The sequence below is a fragment of the Rhineura floridana genome, chromosome 4 (genome assembly GCF_030035675.1).
Source record: "Rhineura floridana isolate rRhiFlo1 chromosome 4, rRhiFlo1.hap2, whole genome shotgun sequence".
In the NCBI taxonomy this organism is placed as follows: domain Eukaryota; kingdom Metazoa; phylum Chordata; class Lepidosauria; order Squamata; family Rhineuridae; genus Rhineura; species Rhineura floridana.
In genome coordinates, this window is record NC_084483.1 from 119664266 (window position 1) to 119682373 (window position 18108).

The window sequence follows — 18108 nt, forward strand, 5'->3', positions numbered from 1 at the left end:
CAAATGCTGGGGGGGGGAATGGCATCAGCCCCCTGGCTGCTCTTCCCAAGCCCCCTGGCTGTACTCTTCTGCTGGCGGACAGAGCTCCATGTGCCACATAGCCTGTCCTGCATCCCCATAACTAGCATGAAGACAGAATGAAGGTGGGGGTGCCATCTTGTCCTTTGAGAAGAGGCTGTAGCTCAATGGTAGAGCATCTGCCTTGCATACAGGAGGTGCCGGGTTCAACCCCTGGCATCTCCTGGTAGGGCTTGGAACGTCCCCTCCATGAAATCCTAGACAGCCGCTGCCAGTCATACTGAAGTAGATAGACCATTGGTCTGACTACGTATAAGGTGGCTCCCTGCCGGTACTTCAGGCAGTAATAGGTCAGCCCTAATTGTCTTGAGAGTAAAGTGCCAACCAATAACATCAGAATGAGACTCGCAACTTTTTCAGAGTAAGTCCCAGGCAGAAGGAATAAGATGGACCCGCCCCACTTGACCGTCTCGAGGATGGCAAGCTAGGCCTGCTGCATATGGGGCCCTGCTGCTCAGTGTAAGTGGAGCCCCGGTCTGTCTTCTGTCCCAAAGTCCTGCCCTGACTGTTCCACTGACCAAAGACAACTCCTTGCAAGACCCCGAGGAGTGGGAGGGGGCAGCCGCCAGGCAGAGAAAGGAGTTGAAGCTTTCGGGGGGGGGGAAGGAGGAGGATGTGCTTCTGCGTTGCTGTTGTCACACCCCTGCCTCGGAGCCGACAAGGGAGCAGAGTCCAGTAGGAGTCAGAGCAGATACAGCCGCCGCCGTCGCTGCGGTAGACGACCAGTTTCCGAACAAACTCCAAGGCACGAGCGACTTCCCTCCCCCCCCTTTTCTTCTTGGTCTTGGCGCGAGTTGGCCGCGCGCGACGAGCCGCGCGCAGCGGCAGCTGCCAGCAGACTGAGAATAGCGAGGCGGGGCTTGGTTTGTGTGGGATTGTACCAGCCCGCTGGGGGAGATAGTGCGTGGAGCCCTCAGGGCGGAGACAGTGGCTTCTCCTCCTGGGGAGCTAGGGCGAGCTCTCGAGGTAAAGCAGCGAATTGCTGAAGGGGATTAAGTCCTGTTGAGCCTATGTTAACAGCAACCATAACGACAGTTCTGTAGCACGAACAGTACGAGTCTATTCAGAAGGAAAGCCGCACTGAGGTAAGTAGGGACAGGACAGCAACCTTTTTCTGCGGCGGAAGCTTTTCGGGGACTAGAGCTCTCGCTTGAATTAGTAAGCAGTAGAGTAGACCCGCTGAAAACAACAGACTGAAGTGAGTCAGGACGAACTTCAAAGTCAGTTGATTTCAGTGGGTCTCCTCTGAGTATTGCTTAATCGGTTACAACCCAAAGTCTTTAACATGCCACTCTTTTTTTCTTTTTTCGGGTGGGTTCAAGGTGAGGTGCAAAGCTCGCCGCCGCCCTCTCCCCATTTAATACAAAGCTTACCTTTCACTTCTCTTCCCCTGGTGGTTTTTAAAAGCGTTTCCTTCTCTTGGATCTCGTATTTGGGTGTGCGTGAAGATCTTGCAGGTTCTGCTGTAGAAAGAGATGTTTGGTCTCTCTTGTTTACTCGATAGACCCGCTGAAGACAACAGGTTGACTTTACTGTGGCTGGATTCTCAGTGCTGCTCTCTGTCTCTCTGTGTGTGCTGTGTCTGATTCAGGATGATCACTTCACATGTAAGATGAATACTTCCTTCTGGAACTTGCTTTGCGACCCTCAAAAGTAACCCAAACCCCACTATGTTTAACGGGATTTATTGCCCATTACGTGTGTTACGGATTGTAGCCACTGTAGGGTTGGCGAGTTAGGGCATGGACACAAGAGGGAGGGAGGATATCCAGGGTTTATGATGCTTGTCTTGAGAGTAAAGTGCCAACCAATAACATCAGAATGAGACTCGCAACTTTTTCAGAGTAAGTCCCAGGCAGAAGGAATAAGATGGACCCGCCCCACTTGACCGTCTCGAGGATGGCAAGCTAGGCCTGCTGCATATGGGGCCCTGCTGCTCAGTGTAAGTGGAGCCCCGGTCTGTCTTCTGTCCCAAAGTCCTGCCCTGACTGTTCCACTGACCAAAGACAACTCCTTGCAAGACCCCGAGGAGCGCGAGGGGGCAGCCACCAGGCAGAGAAAGGAGTTGAAGCTTTGGGGGGGGGATGAAGGAGGAGGATGTGCTTCTGCGTTGCTGTTGTCACAAATTTACTCACATGGTAGCTTGTTGAGTTGGTAGAATCTGCTGTCTGAAATGTGTGGTGTAAACCCTGCCACATTTGAAAAAAACATGTCTAAGTTGTTGCTGAGTTACTGGACCAACAGGATAGGAGCCTCTTAAGTGACGGTCCCCTTTGCACATCCTCAATATCATGTGACATGTTTCAGTTACCCACTTTTAAAGAGATTAAAGATTATAAAAGGGAGGATCCCTCTCCTAATGGATGAGTTTTGATTTGTGTTAGTGATTTCCAGCATATAACTAGAGGTTGTTGTTGTTATGTGCCTCCAAGTCGACCACGACTTATGAATCAGCAAGGAATATGAGTTTATGTATGTGTTGCTAGTGAACCATTTATTCTGGCTACACACCTCAGAACAGCCAGCTTTCTTGCATATTTATTTATTTTTATTTGCAAAACAAATTCTATACTGCCAAAATATGGTGGTGAACAGCATAAAAACAACAATAAAATTACAATAATAAAGCAATGACTAAATACATCACAAATACATCAAAATACCTGGATTGTTTTTGTTTTTCTGCATTTTTAAATTTATTGCAGTTTTATATTTTTGGCAGAGAATTTAAGTTTAAGAATTTAAGAATTTAAGTTACATGGTTTGAATGGCAAGTTCTCCTTGCAAACTAATTCTGTGTACATGTGTTCAAGTTGCTTTCCTTCATGCCCATCAGGGAAAGGTACGGCTACCAGTGTGTCTGGTTAATTTCACTGCAGCTCTTTCATCAGAAAGTATCCAAGAAGATACTAAAAATAAGCATGTTAGTTGTTATGAAAATGTTTCTGAACCTTTTCTGCTGGGGGGTCCTGGCTGAGCTACACAAATGCAGATTAGAAAGTATCTGGTTTACATTAATTCATAATAACAAGTATTTTTTTTCTAATTGAAGTGTTTAATGGCTTCCCTGTGTAGTGAGCAAGAGAAAAGAAACGGGACAAACTGCTAAGCTAAATTGTATCCAAATCTTTGGTTTGTTTGTTGAAAAACTTCACTTTCTTTTACAAAGGCTGGAGACAGATAATAGCTTTTTTTTCACAGTCTGTAAAGGGATTGTTGCTCATGGTGTGTATGCTTATCCCATTTTTGCCTTTGGTAAACTAGCTTAGCATAGTTCTGTATTTAAAAACCTGTTTGATTAGCAGCATCAGTGGGACAAAGTGCTTACACCATCCGAAGTGATGCCTCTCTCAAACCACTTTCAGTTCTCTTGAAAATGGTCTCTGGTCTCTTTCTGATTTACACACTCGACATGTATTACAGCCCAGAGCACTGGGGTTAGAGTAGATTAATTTTGCATAAAAGACAATACAAGAAAACCAACACTTAAAACTAGAAATATGGGAGACTGAAAGATGTTAGCTCTGCTATAGGAATGTAGGTTAGAGGAATTTAGTGTTGTTGGGTTAGCATTAAAAATTGTATTTCTTTTTGTTTTGAAATATAGTACGATTAGAAACAAAATGCTAACTAGAGAATTTTGGTGACAAAGAACTCTGAGAAATAAGGGAAGAATGATGGATTGATGATTTTGCACACTGATTATTAAAGTTACCTCTTCACACTCAAGAAGTTTTCAATGGAAATTGACCTTTATCTGAAGAGGTGGAATCTTGCAGTAACCTTTATGCAGCTAGAACCTTTGCAGAGCTGAAGGTCCCATAACTCCAAGTATGTGGAACTCCCTACCCTTAAATATTAGACAGAGACCATCTCTGTTATCTTTTTGGCGCCTAGTGAAGACCTTCCTCTTGCAACAAGCCTTTTAAATTGAGACCTTATCCCATTCTGCTTCTGTGTTGGAATGGCTTTTTAATATGCTTTTAAACCTTTTTTTAGAAAACCCCAATATGTTTGTAACGTTTTAAAAAAATGTCTTCAAAGCTTTTTTAAAATTTTTTTAAAGTTGTTTTGTTTTAATGTTTTTTAATGTCTGTTTTTATGATGTTTTAAAGTGTTTTTTTGTGCTTTTGTTTGCCTCCCTGGGCTCCTGCTGGGAGGAAGGGCGGGATATAAATCAAGTAATAAATAAAAACAAATAAGTATTTGCTGCCTGGTGACACTTGATTAAGGCACCTGATTAAGGCATATGAGTTTTATGATAAGACTATTATTCACAAATAAGATGTGGATGCCACCTCCAATTTCTCCATCTCATGGATAGTGTTTCCCTTCCCCCAGCTGCTGTGGCAGGCAACCTACTTATTAAAATAAGAGGCATCTGCTTTTCTTAATACTTTTCTTGAATTTAGATTTATTTTTCTTCTATACATCAACAGATTTTAAAATAAAAAGTTATTCTTTTATACTTGAATAGACTTTTATTTATTCAAATCATTTCTATACCACTATACCTTTGGGGGGGGGGAAGTTCCAAGTGGTTTTCCATCTATTGTAAGACATCGTAAAATCTCAGATTTTTTTTAAAAAATAAAGTTGCACAGATACTGAGTGCTTACTGTCACAAACCTTCATCAGAACACAGAATTCAGATGTATAAAAAGTAGCATGCCGGAGAGATTATTGTAAGATCTCTTTGACTACAATTAAAAGAAAAATACTATAGCAATAGACAAATATTTTAAAAACCAGACCAGCGTGCAAGGAAAATTTTGAATTTAGCAATAGTAAATATTTCAATGAAACTTGTGGCCTTGTGTTGTGTGCATATGATTTCCACTGGTGGCTGCTACATGAGAATCTTGATAGTAGGAGAGTATAATGAATTTCTGCAGGGACTTCATGGACGTTGCATTTCTTGCTTTAGTGAGAGCTCTGTTGAAACTAAATAAATGTGTTCATTAGTGCTTATACTGATGCTTTTGCCACTTGGTTTTCTGCATAAAGATGCAGACACAATACAGTAAGCTACTGCGAATTGCAATTAAAAGAAACACATGATTATCAAACACATTCTGTAGGTGTTAAGTGGGTTTGATGCAAATCATCTCTTGCACTGAGACTACTATTTTATAGCCCCCTTCCTTTGGTTTTTGAAAACTTTCATACTGTTTAACCATAGAAATGCATATTCTCTTTAGAAAGTTGTTTGCAAATGGCATGTTAGCAAGAATAATTGTTAACTACTTACCAGTTGTAAATAGGCTTTTTTTTTAGTGCATTGATTAAAAGTGTCTTTGTTCCCACTGTCTCTTTCTAATGAAGATTATGTATAAAAATCCACACTTTTAATTTATCACAAGTAAAAGTGAATGGATTTAAGTATCTCCCATGAGGAAAGTTAACTATGAACTGTGGAATACTACTTGGGAATGTAAACATTCTTTTTTATGTGTTCTCATGTCCATGCTACTTTCTGAGAAACTGAAATTATATTTAGAAAATAATTATACAAAACCTGAATAATCCAGTGGCCCTGGACTATGTGATAATGCTGCTTTCAGTATTATGCTTTAAAAAATTATTAGTTACTTAGTGCTATCAATTTATGTTGCACTTTGTAGGATAGGAAGGGCCAGAAAGATGCCCCCCTGCTCCAGGAACTTACAGTTTAAATGTACCTAAAAAGCTTTATTTTCATAGAAGATGAAGGCTGAGACAAACATTTTATTGCATAGTTATAGAAAAAGTACATACACAAAAAATTACATAATGTCACATACCATTTCAGTAACAAACATAAAGTAAAAGAAAAGAAAACTCTGAAATCTGAAATCCCAAAGTCCAAAAATAGTTATGCATTCATTCAAGCTAAGTTATGGAAGAGGTTTGTTTTGAGGTAGACTTTGAAGGAAGAGAGGGCATAAGCATCTTCTGGGAGTGCCTTCCAGACAAGACATAATGGGGAAGTCATTTAAGTGAGCCAGAAACCTTTTGGGTGGCTGAGACTAGTAGAGTTGGATGACCTAAGGAGGACAAGAATGTATGGCCAGAGGCCACTATGGGCTTTGAAAGTAAGCATAAGGAGCTTTTAAAGGCTGCAGGGCAGTTTGGTAGAAATCCAGTGTTAGGATTTGATGAGGAGTGTCAAATGGTCTGAATGATTAGAGTGGCAGCATTGCCAATACAGGCAAGAGGCAGACATAAAGCAACAAAGGACCAGAAAGGAGAAGTTTTTGGTAATTAAAGAGTGGATATGATGAGCACATGAACAAAAGCTTTCACTGAGGGAATGGATAAGAAGGGCTGGTTTTCCTAGTGTTGTCCAAGGAAAAGTGACACAGTGCCTCTAGTATACGTTTTGTTAGTTTATTAGAAACATACAAAACAAGTATGTACAGTAGGGTTGCCAGATTAGAAGCATCCCAAACCCTGAGATTTCAGGGGAGGGCCCTAGTGACTTCATAGGCGTGGGTCCTAGTGATGTCATTAAGCATGACACATTAAGCATCAACCACAGTTGCTTGGAGCATACCACTCAAAACAAAAAAAAATATCTGATGGGAAATTAAAATAGAAATCTAAGCTAAATGAGGGTGTTTCTAAGTCCAGCTAATGGGATCATTCCTCCTCACCTGCTTAGACAGCCTGGGTAAGGAACATATAATCTAGCCTACATGCTTCTGGCAAGAAGGGTTTAAATGCCCTCAGGTCCAGTCACCACAAGGCCATTGTAAGAAGAAAGGAGCTTAGTGTTGTGGAGATGTTAGATAGGAGCACTCAGGAGTAAAGATGGATGCCCCTGAAGGCTGCAATTCTAAACACACTTACTAAGGGACTAAGCCCCATAGAACTAAACAGGACTTACTTCTGAGTAGATATTGTTAGGAATGTGCTGTTGGTAAGGCTTGACTAAGGATCCTCTTCAATGATATCCATATCCAAGCAGGGTTGGCAACCCCCTGCCTGCCTTTTAATGTGGCTGCTCCAAAATTCTTTACACACTTGACCCTTCACAGCAGGGAGAGGTTTGAGAAATGAGTAAGAGTTAAGAAGATTCTCTACTCTTTCCTGCCTACTCTGTGGACTGCTATACATTCACTTTGACACCCAACCCAATTCCAGTGAGTAATAATTTTCAGAGAGAAAACACACGTGGTTTGGTCTACCTTCATAGGCAGTAGATTGGGAACAACAGCAATTGAAGCCACACTTCCCAGTATGTGAATTGTCTTTTACTACTATTGGGCAAGAAACAAACCAGCATGCAAATAACAAGGTGAATCATTATTAGGTCTAAGGGGGTTGGGCTGAGCACATTTTAATTTTATTTACTAATTTATTTATTATTTGATTTGTGACCCACCCTTCCTCCCAGGAGGAGCCCAGAGCTGCATGGAACCACTGCTGTTGCTTCTATGGATGTAAGGGAGTAAGGTCAGAGGTAAATGAAATGCCAATAGAAAAAGAAAAGTCAGTGAGGATTTCCTAAATTCAGTACCATACCAGCCACAATAAGATTACTATAAGACAGAAAACTCAGCATCCCACAACCAGTGAGGTTTCTTAACCAAAACTAAAAAATCCTAGCATCCAGTCAGCCAGGGTCACAGAAATCCCCATGCAGCACAACCTGACCCAGGGGTTGCAGTTAGTGCAGAATGCTGTGGCACGATTGCTGACATGAGTGAGACCCTATCAGCACATAATACCTCTGCTTTGAAATCTTCACTGGTTGCTGATTTGCTACCAGGCCAAGTTCAAGGTGTGCTTTCCATATTGCGGGTGCCATATAGTACTTTATTATTATTATTATTACTCTTTATTTTTACCCCGCCCTTTTTCCAAAACTGGAACTCAGGGCGGCTTACAAATAAAAACTGCACATAGGTAAAAAACATACAAAAATATACAATTAAAATAGAATTAAACTGTTCGTAACATTAAACCTATGAAACATACACTTAAGATACTAAGACAATTTAAAACATTAAGAATAGGACCATAGAACAATACAACAGACCTTATGAGGTCCTATCTTAAACATCTTCTAGTCCAAAAGCCTGTTGGAATAAAAAAGTCTTTGCCTGCCGATGGAAGGATAGCAAGGAAGGGGCCATTCGTGCTTTCCTAGGAAGAGAGTTCCAGAACCTGGGGGCAGCCACTGAGAAGGCCCTATCTCATGTCCCCACCAATTGTGCTTGTGAAGGTGTTGGGATTGAGAGAAGGGCCTCTCCTGAGGATCTCAACGCCCGGGCAGGCTCATATGGGGAGATACAGTCTGACAAATAGCCTGGACCTAGGCCGTATAGAGCTTTATAGGTCAAAACCAGCACTTTGAATTGTGACCGGAAACAAACTGGCAGCCAGTGGAGCTGTCACAACTAGGGGGTTGTATGGTCCCTGTAACCAGCTCCAGTTAGCACTCTGGCTGCAGCTCTTTGTACCAGTTTAAGTTTCCGAACAGTCTTCAAAGGCAGCCCCACGTAGAGCGCGTTACAGTAATCTAAACTGGATGTAACTAAGGCATGCATCACTGTAGTCAAATCAGGCGTCTCCAGGAACGGGCGCAGCTGGCACACCAGTCTTAGCTGGGCAAAAGCACTCCTGGCCACTGCAGAGACCTAGGCCTCCATGTTCAAAGCTTGTTCTGCTCTTATAAGAAATCAGTCCTTTAGCGTGGCAGTACCTACACTTTTGACATTAGGCAGGCGCTTCATTGTACTCATTTTGGCACCTGCTAAAACATTTTTGTTTAGGCAACCCTACTCAGGATGTAGAAGCTATTGTGTTTTTTTATCTATTTTCAACTCATTGTTGGTTTTATTATTTTGAATGTTTTTAAATATCTGCCTTTAACTGTTTTTGCCAATAATTTTGTTGTTTTAATTCCTTCTGTAAACTGCTTTATAAAGGCAGTATATAAATGTTGTAAATAAAATGCATAAATAAATTTTGGAGTCACTGTGGCCCTTGGGTCTCTTTCCTCTTTTAGGCACAAAGGAATCTGCCTTATACCAACTCAGGCCATTTGATACCATCTAGCTCAGTACTGATGACGTGGGCTAGCATTGGCTCTCCAGGATTCCAGGCAATAGTCTCTTCCAGAGATTGAATTTTGGACCTTTGCAAGCAAAGCATGTGCCCTACCCCTGAGCTACAGCACTGTTAAAAAGTATTTTTTAAAAATTGTTATTTTCAGTTCACTAAATAATGCGCAGCATACTAGGGCAGATCCACACCATACATTTAAAGCACATTCAACATACATTTGAAGCACATGAATCCCACCACAGAATCATGGGAACTAGTTTGTTAAGGATGGTGGGAACTATTACTATGAGGGGGAACTACACTTCCCAGGATTCTTTGGGGGTAGTCATGTGCTTTAAACCTCACCTCAGGGTGAAAACAACAGAGGGGGACTGTGACCACCCCAAGGAAGAAGGGTACACTTAAAATGTAGAGGAAATAATCATTTGTAAATAATAATTTACAACCATAGTGTGAAATCATATACATATCGAGACATAGTATGAATAAACATTTATATAAGCATGAATGTCAAAGATGTTTCATCCAGAGCCAGTTTGCACAGGGCCACCCCTACCATTTGGCAGGGCGAAGTGACCACTTTAGGCAGCTCATCAAAGGGCAGCAAGCTGTTAGTTGTTTGATTTACCATGATTGTGTTGCTATGGCCAGGGAGGTAAAGAGGCTCCTGTGGAATATTTCTGCCTTGGATACTATGCACCTTGACTTGAAGAGGGAGGGGTGCCACTTGCTGTTTACTGTATCCATGTGCAGGACACCAGAAATATCCTTGTAACATTTACAAGCAATTATGTTGTGCATTATTACAGTCGCATACAATATCTCCTAGGAAGCTGTATGTGAACTGGAGTGGAAACTTCCTAGGTGACTGGAGGTGAGGTATGTCTTTACAAATCCCCTGCCACATGTGGGTTCCACTGCACAGAACCAGTGGCCTCCATGTGACCAGTTATGTTTGAGTGGGTCCATACTCTTCTCACTGCTTTATCCAATATCCTCTACTGTGATGGTCTGCCCTTTTATGTCTCCTTTGATTATCACCCCAGTTGATTCAGAGGGCATAGACCTACATGAATAGCAGTCAGACTTCTGGACTAACAGTGTGCCACCTGGGTAAGGACCCATAAAAATATGAAAATTCACTTTCATTGTAATAATTTTACCTCTCATATTTCTGCACACACAGTTCTAGGTCTGTTATGCTATTTTTTTAAAAGGAAACATTTAAAGGCTATTGATCAAGAAGTTAGACCTGTTTAGTCTCTTGTGGAAATATAAGTTAGTCTACATTCTTTGTAGTTAGCAAGAGCAATAACAACTTTGCATGCATGCATTGTCTGCCCAAAAGGAAATTCCTACTTTACAGAAAGAGGGAGAGTGGCCAAGGAAAGGAAACATATTCTTCTAATTAATTTGGTTGGTTTGCATCTATAGACATACGTGTTTCTCTTAAACAACAACATAGTAGCTCTGGAATTACAGAGTTCAATTAAAAACAGAAAGGTGGTTGGGGTGGTTGGCATTGGAATATGGACAGAACCTGCATTATGCCATATAGTATTGTTACGCGCCTCCCCCATCTGTGAGTGGTGAGATTTCAGGGGTCCCTGCGCTCACCCAGGGTTTGGTTTCCTTTGGGAAGAAGGTCAGCGGAGACTGCAGTGTCTTTATGAAATATGGTTTGTTTATTTACACACATTCCAACCTGAGCTTAGGATGGAGGGGTTCAAGGCATCAGCAGTCCAATATCCATCTTTTCTATCCGTGTTACAGGAGGTATCCTAAAGCCATGGTGCAGAGGGATAGCCTCTCTGCCTGCCTCCAGTTCCCAGCCTTTCTTCATGACACACTAAACACACTCAAAGCACAAACTTCTGCTAGCTGCCTGGAAGGGGGGGAGCTCTCCTGCAGAGTTTAAATGACAAAAGGATCTTCCTGGCCCATTCACCAGTTACTGGGCACTTGAAAGACCCATTTGCAAACTGGCCACTCTATTAGCTGAACAAAAGAAACTCCAGCAGAGCCAGCCCCTCACCCCAAGGCACAGGATTCCAAATCAGAGGCTGGAAGGAGACTCACAGGGATCATCCATTCCAACCCCCAAACTCACAACACTACCCCCTTCCCTGAAAAGGTTTGTCCCAGACCTGCAAAGAAACTACAGAATACAGCTTTTCCTACAAAGAAATAACAGGTACAGGTTAGTAAGACATTGAAATATACATCATTAAAGGCATAGTCATATTACAGTCTCATTTCCACACAAGTAGAAAAACAATCCATTCCTTTACAGCAAGTTGTAAATAACTGTTCTCCCTTTAGGCTTCCTCTTCTTTCTTGGAGCCCCCAGTCACAGTTCTGTATCCAAACAGCTTACCCAGTCCTCATAACTTGGCAGTGGCCAAGATACTGAGTTCCTGACACGTTTAAGCAATATTACAGCCTCAGTACTGGAGCTCCTTTGTCCTGCCTTGTGGCACTGCAGCACTGTAGCCCTCAACCACATGCACATTTTTCCTTGCTCCCCCAAACAGTTGTACACATACCCACAATCCAACAGACACAGAATAGTAAATCTTAAACATTAAAACCTTATTTCAAAAACCTATCAGCATAATTTCTAAAATATCATTAAACGGCTCATATCCCCACAAGCATGCAAAAAGCACAAATCAACAGCATTTCAAAAGACAATACTAAAACCATCAGAAGAATTCCTATGGCAAATCAGTACACAGTCCCATATGCACAACCCCCATCCCCAAACCATGCGGTTGCCCACATGGCCCTTTGTCTTGGGGCTTCATGGAGTTCCCAGTCCAAGTTGATCCCTGCTGCTGCCTGCAGGGTCTTAGGACTCCTCCCCAGGAACAGATTTGTTTCCTCATCATTTGTTTCCTCATCATGTAGCCATTTTCTTCCCACTCTCTGCTCTAGGAAAAGTCTTTAAGCCAGTCCACTTCATCTCCTGCCCCAAACTCCAAATCAAAGTTCTGTCACAAGTCTTTATCTGGGGGAATCTTCTTCAGGACTAGCTGGCCTAGTCTACCCAGGTTGGCAGAAAGAAATCTTCTCTGTTCTCCCTCACAATCTCCAGTGTGAAACATGGGCCCAAACAGGCAGGTAACCCTCCCAGTGTCTCTTGCCGTCCAAACTCACAGGGCGCTGGGTGCCTCTCACTGCTGGAATTTACCCAGGGACTGCACCCATCATAGGAGCTGCATCCCACCCTATAAGACCATTATGGGACACCCAGGGGGCAAAGTCACTTGGGGATTTTATCTCACCTATCTCTCCAGGCGCTGGGAGCTCCTCTTGGACTTGTACTCCCACCTTAGGCTTCTCCTCCTGCACCTTTTCTTGCACAGCCATTTCTCCAGGTGCTGGCAGCTCCTCTCACACGCACGCCTCCAACCTTTCCTCCTGCACTTTCTCTTCCACAGCTGGCACACAAGGGGCGAAGAAATCCATTAACAGCTGTTCTTCTCCAGCCTCTAGTTCACCTTTCTCAAAGGCCTTCTTTTCCTCCTGCATTATTTCTTTAACAGCCGGCTCACATGGAGCAGAGACATCCATCAGCAGCATCTGTTCTCCAGCCTCTACCCCACTTTCTTCCGAGCCATCTTCCTTTTCATTTTCCAGCCTGTCCTCCTTCAAATCTTGGGGCTTTACATCCAGCTTTCTGGTGTCTTCCCCCCTGACAGGCTCCTGGACAATCAAGGCATCTTCTTCCTGCTCCGCTACTGACTGCAACTCCTTACAGTCCAATCCCTCCAGCTGCCCATCCACTTTCTGGATCTCTTTAGCCACCCCAGTCTGGGTGCTCTGCACTCCCCTTGAAGAAGCAGGTCCGCAGATTGGAGTTACTCCTGGATCCAACATTGTCCTGGAGGCTCAAGTGGCCAGGAGTGCCCTTTTCCAGCTCTGGTTTGTTCACTACCTTTGGCCCCTTTTGGACAGAGATGAGTTGACCACAGTACTCCATGCTCTGGTAACTTCCAGATTGCATTTTTACAATGTGATTTATATGGGGCTGCCCCTGAAGATTACTCAGAAACTTCAATTGGTCCAAAAGGCAGCAACCAGATTACTGGCTAGGGTTCCCTTTAGATCTCATATAACCCCTGTTTTAAAACAACTGCATGGATTGCCAGTTCGTTTCCAGGCCCAATTCAAGGTGCTCACACTAGTGTTTAAAGCCCTAAACGACTTAGACCTCAAATATCTGAAAGATCACTTTCTTCCCTATAGATCCTCTCGGGTGTTGAGATCAGCAGAGGGGGCACTTTCGTAGTTCTGCCACTCTTGGAAGTTTGGGGGGTGGCCCAGGAGAGGGCATTCTCTGTGGCAGTCCCTAAGTTGTGGAACTCCCACCAAGGTGTTTCTGGCAACTTCATTGTACAGTTTTAGGTAAATGTTGAAGATGCACCTCTTTACCCTGGCCTTTGATACCTGAGACATATATTTTATGTGTGTGTGCATTTATAGAGTAGAGAACTCTGAATGGTTATCTTTGTTTAGAACATGAAGTTTTATTTAAACGTGAACTTATAGGATTCAGCGGCGTTTGATACCATCGACCATGGTATCCTTCTGGGGAGACTCGCGGAGTTGGGAGTTGGAGGCACTGCTTGGCAGTGGTTCCGCTCCTACTTGGCGGATCGTCACCAGAAGGTAGTACTTGGGGAACATTGCTCAACTCCTTGGACTCTCCATTGTGGAGTCCCTCAGGGGTCGGTTTTGTCCCCCATGCTTTTTAACATCTACATGCAGCCTCTGGGTGCTGTCATCAGGAGTTCTGGAGTGCGTTGCCACCAGTACGCTGATGACACGCAGCTCTATTTCTCCTTTTCATCTTCTACAGGTGAGTCTGTGGATGTGCTGAATCACTGCCTGACCGCGATAATGGACTGGATGAGAGCTAATAAACTGAGACTCAATCCAGACAAGACTGAGACACTGTTGGTGAATGCCTTCCCTGCCCAGATGGTGGATGCTTACCCTGTTCTAGATGGGGTTACACTCCCCTTGAAGGAACAGGTTCGTAGTCTTGGGGTTCTTTTCGATCCTTCCTTGTCTCTGGAGGCGCAAGTGGCCACGGTGGCAAGGAATGCATTCTACCACCTTCGGTTGGTAGCCCAGCTACGCCCCTATCTGGACAGGGATGACCTCACCTCAGTTGTTCATGCTCTGGTAACTTCTAGGTTGGATTACTGTAATGCGCTCTACGTAGGGCTGCCCTTGAAGACAGTTCGGAAGCTTCAGCTAGTGCAAAACGCAGCAGCCAGACTGCTGACGAGGACCAGCCGGTCAGCGCATATAACACCTGTTCTTGCCCGTTTGCACTGGCTACCTATTTGCTTCCGAGCCAGATTCAAGGTGCTGGTTTTGACCTATAAAGCCTTACACGGCGTGGGACCGCAGTATCTTGTGGAACGCCTCTCCCGCTATGAACCGACCCGGTCACTTCGCTCAGCGTCTAAGGCCCTCCTCCGGGTACCAACCCATCGGGAAGCCCGGAGGACAGTTACTCGATCTAGGGCCTTTTCTGTAGTGGCCCCCGCATTGTGGAATAGCCTCCCCGAAGAAATACGCCTGGCGCCGACGCTTCTATCTTTTCGGCGCCAGGTTAAGACCTGGCTATGCTCCCAGGCATTTTAAAGCGTTTAAGGTTACAATTTTAAATCTCTTTGTTTCAGTTTATTTATTGTGATATTTTGTATTTCTGTACTTTTAATCTTTTGTACACCGCCCAGAGAGCTATTCGCTATGGGCGGTTTAAAAATGAAATAAAATAAATAAATAAATCACCAAGGGCAGTGTTTGCTCTTTGGTTACTAGAATTTGGACCTTTTGTAGTGTTTGCATCTATTGTTACCCACATGACAGTTCAGTTCTATTGGCAAGATAACTACTTAGCATAGATATATTCAAATAATATACATTGCTGAAAGTAATATTTCCTCTTTCAGTGCAGGTGCAATCTTAAACCCCTGATTTTATATAACATAGCCAAACAAGCTCTAGAGTAGGCTGTAACCACTGGCCAGGGTCTGTAGGCAGATTTTTGAGGTATAGCAGTAGTCACTTGTAGCTCCTCTAGGATGCCCACAGTAAGCTGATATGGCAACTGACAATCTAGTTCAGGGATGGGGAATCTGTGAATGTCCAGTTGCTATTGAACTGCAGTTCATATAATACCTGTCCATTGGCCATGCTGACTAGGGCTGATGGAAGTTGGAGTCCAAACAAACCCAGGAGAGAAAAAACGTCAAGGTATCAGGGTCAAACAAGAAGCAGCAAACAGTGTGGATATCACCTATTTAGATATTAATTCAAGCTTGCACATTTTGGGTCAGCAGGGCCCTTTCTTGAGGGCAATGTATAATAAAATGAAATACAAAAGCACATGAATAACCCATGGAAGGATAAGACTTGTAAAGTTTAGATAGCTACAAGACCAACCACATACATTGTTGAATACATCTTATGTAACACCACACTAAAAATTATTAGCCGCATAAGGTAAAAAACAAAGAAGAGACAATCCATAAAAGTTCAGAAAAACAGAAAGTATTCCCATCATGGGTTACCTTGAAAACCTTGACAATAATTTCTTTTGGAATATCCAAGCAAAGCACAGGCAGATTTCCTGCTAAGTGGAATGTAAAAAGAACTATCAGCTTATAAACCTTGAAAGATACTCCAGGTGGCTTAATTTAAGTAATGGTTAAGGATACAGCAAGCCCAAACCAATTTGGACACAAGAATAATGACTACTCATAAGTTATATTATAGTGCATTCAAAGGTACAACCAAAAAGGTTTTACTGCGGAGGGATTGTTTTGGATTCTCCAACTCAAATACTTATTTTCTGTTGGTTTGAATGAAGACTTAGAATTTGCACCTTTGCTATAGTCTGTTTTTTGGGGAAATCTGAATAAGCACAACAGTCATGTGAATACAATAATAGCAAAATTAATTTGGGTATGCCTTTGGTGTGTGCTTGAACGTACTGTAATTTTACTTACAAATTTTTGACCTTGGCACTTTGAGGTTTTTCTTCTCCCAAGTTTTGGAAGTTGGAGTCCAACAGCAACTGGAGGGACGTGGGTTCCCCACCCTAGGTCTACTTATTAGCAAAAATGACACTCTACTAAATGTACTTACAAAACTGAGGGAATTCCTTTGTGCCACATTAGCCTTTTCCTGCTTGACTTATTCATCTTTTTCTTTATAATTTATTTATTATAACCAGAATTTATACCCTAACGCTTTAAATAAATTCCCAAGTTGGCTTACAACACAGAATTTTATAAATTTATCATGAAACACTGAAATACATGATGCAATTCTAGCCAGACTGTTCCCTGTTTCTTCTCTTCATTATTTACTCTCTCTTTTTTTTAAGAAGAAAAAGAAAATATATGTCCCAGGACTCTGTTTCTGAGTAAGAACGTAGCTTTGCAAGAATATACAGAATTGCAGTGTTGGAATAGCTTTCTGTGGCCATGGTCTGGCAGGGATCACACTGCTAGTTTCAGTGGGATAAAACTGCACAATGAACCAATAGATGTGATCTTAAAAGTCTACACACACACTATTGTTTAGTAATAAATTCTAAATATATATTGACTCTGAACAATGTTTTATATATGAAACATACCTACTTTCTTATTATGGCTTTATGGCAATAATAGTCAAGATCTTACAGCTGTATATGAAAGCAAACCTCTGTTCTTATTTATTTATTGTTATTTATTTCTTAGATTTATATTCCACCCTTCCTCCCAGGAGGAGCCCAGTGCTCCAAACAAAAGCACTAAAACACTCTAAAACATCATAAAAACAGACTTTAAAATATATTACATCCTTAAAAACATTTTAAACATCTTTAAAACATCTTTTAAAACATCTTTTTAAAAAAATATTTAAAAAATATTAAAAAGCAATTCCAGCACAGACACAGACTGGGATAAGGTCTTTACTTAAAAGGCTGTTGATAGAGGAAGATCTTCAGTAGGTGCCAAAAAGATAACAGAGATGGCACCTGTCTAATAATTAAGGGGAGGAATTCTAAAGGGTAGATGCCACTACACTAAAAGTCTTGAGCTGTTGAGCTGGCTGCGACAATGGACTGGATGAGGGCTAATAAACTGAGGCTCAATCCAGACAAGACTGAGATGCTGATAGTGGGTGGTTCTTCTGACCGGATGGTGGAGTCCAACCTGTCCTGGATGGGGTTGCACTCCCCCTGAAGGAGCAGGTTTGTAGCTTGTGGGTTCTCCTAGAACCATCTCTGTCACTTGAGGCTCAGGTAGCCTCAGTGGCACGGAGTGCCTTCTACCAACTTCGGTTGGTGGCCCAGCTGCGCCCCTATCTGGACAGGTATAACCTGGCTTCAGTTGTCCGTGCTCTGGTAACCTCCAAGTTAGATTACTGCAATGCACTCTACGTGGGGCTGCCTTTGAAGATGGTTTGGAAACTGCAGCTTGTGCAAAATGCAGCGGCCAGGTTGGTAACAGGGACCAGACGGTCCAAACATATAAAACCAATTCTGGCCCATTTGCATTGGCTGCCTGTATGTTTCTGAGCTCGATTCAAGGTGCTGGTTTTAACCTATAAAGCCTTACACAGCTTGGGACCACAATACCTGATGGAACGCCTCTCCCGATACAACCCCCCCCGTACACTACACTCAACATCTAAGGCCCTCCTCCGGGTGCCTACTCTGAGGGAAGCTCTTAGGGTGGCAACAAGGGCCTTCTTCGTGGTGGCCCCCAAATTATGGAATGATGGTGTTGACGAGGTGCGCCTGGCGCCATCATTGTTATCTTTGCGGTGCCAGGTCAAGATTTTCCTCTTCTCCCATGCATTTTAGCATGTGTTTTTAAATTGTTTTAATTTTTTAAAATTGTGTTTTAAATTGTTTTTAAAAGATGTTTTAAATTTTTATATTTGTTTTTAATTTATTTA

General features: G+C 42.6%; 1 protein-coding gene across 12 annotated transcripts in view; it reads left to right on the forward strand.

Moving 5' to 3' along the window:
* The first annotated feature begins 628 nt into the window (after positions 1 to 628).
* The window catches only part of TIAM2 (TIAM Rac1 associated GEF 2), a 274765-nt gene continuing 257285 nt past the window's right edge, over positions 629 to 18108 (forward strand). For 6 of the 12 annotated variants that reach the window (XM_061624185.1, XM_061624196.1, XM_061624188.1 and 3 more), the window contains exon 1: positions 629 to 1163. The gene's annotated coding sequence lies outside the window, so the exon portion shown is untranslated. The other 6 variants (XM_061624187.1, XM_061624191.1, XM_061624193.1 and 3 more) reach the window with 5 other exon arrangements.